Source organism: Nothobranchius furzeri, chromosome 18, assembly GCF_043380555.1.
Source record: "Nothobranchius furzeri strain GRZ-AD chromosome 18, NfurGRZ-RIMD1, whole genome shotgun sequence".
Lineage (NCBI taxonomy): Eukaryota > Metazoa > Chordata > Actinopteri > Cyprinodontiformes > Nothobranchiidae > Nothobranchius > Nothobranchius furzeri.
The window spans coordinates 15,009,407-15,012,399 of record NC_091758.1 but is presented as its reverse complement, the minus strand read 5'-3'; the positions used below and the strand labels follow the sequence as shown (position 1 = coordinate 15,012,399).

The 2,993-nt window shown below is 40.9% G+C and overlaps 1 protein-coding gene across 2 annotated transcripts in view; it reads left to right on the top strand.

The window, feature by feature from the left end:
* hoxb8a (homeobox B8a) overlaps positions 1-740 on the top strand; it is a 5,756-nt gene extending 5,016 nt beyond the window's left edge. For both annotated transcript variants that reach the window (XM_015969273.3, XM_015969274.3), the window contains exon 2: positions 1-740. This exon is cut by the window's left edge. The gene's annotated coding sequence lies outside the window, so the exon portion shown is untranslated.
* Positions 741-2,993: the final 2,253 nt, after the last annotated feature.

Genomic DNA, 2,993 nt, shown 5'->3' with positions numbered 1-2,993 from the left:
TGTCGACTGCGACAAACCCGTAGAATACACAGAGCTGTGACGCAACAAGAACTAGAAGAACTAGGTTGATTGGGGATGCTCCCCCAACCCCTCCTGTACAACAAAATAAATGAAAAGTAACTAAAAATAGAAGTGATAGGTTCATTTCTGTGTGGAACACGTATTGTGGAACATTTCTATATTGTTAGAAGTTTCTCATTAACAGTTTCATCTTGGCAGCTGTAGACTTTTTAAGTTAAATAATGATGATGGTGCACTTTTTACTGTAATTCTCACTTCAATGTTCTTCTTGTTGTTATGATTAATGATGATGATGATGATGTAGCGATTTATGACATTTCCAACAACATGAAACTGCCTATTTATGTCGTTTTAGTAGGTTCTCTCTCTCTCTCCACACACGCACGCACACACACACACACACACACACACACACACACACACACACACACACACACACACACACACACACACACACACACACACACACACACACACACACACACACACACACACACAGTTGTTCTAGTTGTGTTTTGACCTCTTTGTTGACGATGTTGGTTTTATCTTGTATTCCTATATATTTTAAAAAGGGTTAGGACGCATGTGCACTGTGCAGATTTAAAAAAAGAACATTCATAATAATAAAAATATCAATAAAAACATCATTTTGAATATGAAGCTTAATGGCTCTAGTTTAAATCTGATGAATGAGTGAATAAAAGTGAATGTAATTCTCACCATGAGTGTGTTCTGTGTGATGAAACACCGCTCCTCTGGAGTGTGCACACACTCCCCTTTCATCCGAACATCTCCTTATTTATGGGCTCCTCCTTCACCTCACATTATTACAGGCTTCTGCATCCACCATTAAAACAGCTTCCATCATCAGCAGCAGCACCACAGCTCACATTTCAAATGGATTCCACATGAGAAGATTAACCACGCGGATTTGGCTGTTTACACTCGCTCACATGCAGAGAAGACAACCTTAAGGCTAGATTGCTTCTTCTCTTTTATCTCAAACATTTCACATCCGTTCTGAATGTGTCCTGCTGGAATCAACCACAGAAACACTGTTATGATGGTTGTTTATTTACAGTTTTTCACTCTATTACATAAATAAATCAAAGTAAAGTGACAAGAAGGGGGGTTACACTTAGAAGACTTTTAAAATGCACATTCTTAAAATGTTTCCTGTGATAAGCTAGGATAGGTACAGGCTTATTTAGATTGTCATCATCACATCAAGTGGTGTGAAGATGGTGGTTCCAGTGATGCCCTGAACATAATAGAATAGAAAACTCTGTTATTGTCCCTCAGGCATTCCGGCAGCACTTTAGGACGAAGCAGTTCACCTTCAAACAGATAAAAATGAAAATAAAGCAGAAAAAATGAGAGCCAGTGGCTAAGATTTGTGTTTCAGCAGCAGTTCAGCTTTGCTCTTCTGTTGCACACACACACGCAGACACACACACACACACACACACACACACACACACACACACACACACACACACACACACACACACACTCGCGCACACACACACACACGCACATGCACACACATACGAGCGCGCACACACACACACGCTCACACACGCACGCGCGCACACACACACACGCGCACACACACACACGCACATGTTCCCCCTTTAAACACGTAATCATCCTAACTTCCTAACTTCACGTTCCTCCTTTATGCGAACAAGCTGAATTTGAGTTTTTGGAACAATTAGAGAATCAAAGGAGAACAAAACATACTTTGTGATAAATAGACCCGACGCCTCATGTATCCACCGTACTTGTGAACAGATGTGTGGGTAGGAACTAAATGACACATCGTGTGGTATTCATCGTTTTGAACCGGTGTGTGGAAATGTTCCTAAACACAAGAAAACTTCAGACCATGTGGGAACAGCATCTAGTGGTAGAACGAGGAACCGCAACAGCGAAGGTCTCAGTCATCCACACATGTTCCTCATCCACTAATAATTTTACCTGATAAATAATTATTCAGGTGGAAATGCAGCCGAGTCACATAACTGGTGCTGAAACACCCGACGGGAATCTGATATTGTAGAATGGAGTTTGTGTTTTTGTAACCAATAGTTACTCTTCTTATTTGTTTTATGTTTTTTAATCACTTTAATTATTATTTTTAATTTAATGATATTATATTTGCGTCCTTGTGAAACGCTTGGTGATTTAGCCTGAGATGCTTTAGATAAAATATTGTTTCTATATTATTATTAAAGCAAGGCAGCTTTATTTATGGAGCACATTTCAAACACAGAGGCAACTCCATGTGCTCTACAATCATCAGGATATGACATAAAAACACATAAAAACACATTAAAACACAAATTAAAATACACACAGATAGAATTACAGTTTAGAGCTGAAGGAGAAGACTAAGTTACAGCGCAGGTGGGAGCAGAGACGACGCAGCATAAGATGATGATGAGCACGTTAGGGTTAAACAACTCCCGGGGAAGCTGATTCCATATGTGAGCAGCATAGTACCTAAAAGCATCTCCACCCTGTTTGGTTCTGACCCGAGGTTCTGGTTGTTACATAAGGATCTCAGAGCCCTGTTGGGTGTATACACAGGAATGAGAGCTGACATGTATTCTGGTCCCATGCCACTGAGTGATTTATAAACTAGTAGTAGCACTTTGACATCTATTCTGTAGTTTACTGGTAACCAGTGTAGGGATGTAACAACAGGAGTGATGTGCTCCGTTCTCCTGGTTCTTGTTAAGACTAGCAGCAGCATTCTGAACAAGCTGCAGTTGCTTCACAGCTTATCAAAGATTTGACAGAGCTCCTCTCTGGAGGAAACGCGTCTCCGTGAGCGCGCTGACAGGAGAGTCGTCTGGAGCTGCGCTGGGATTTGGGATCCTTTGCAGAGCAACAGATAAACCGCACAAATCAGATTCCAGTCAATATTAAACGAGGTTCTTTTAGCTTCGGATGTGAAGGTGTTTCGA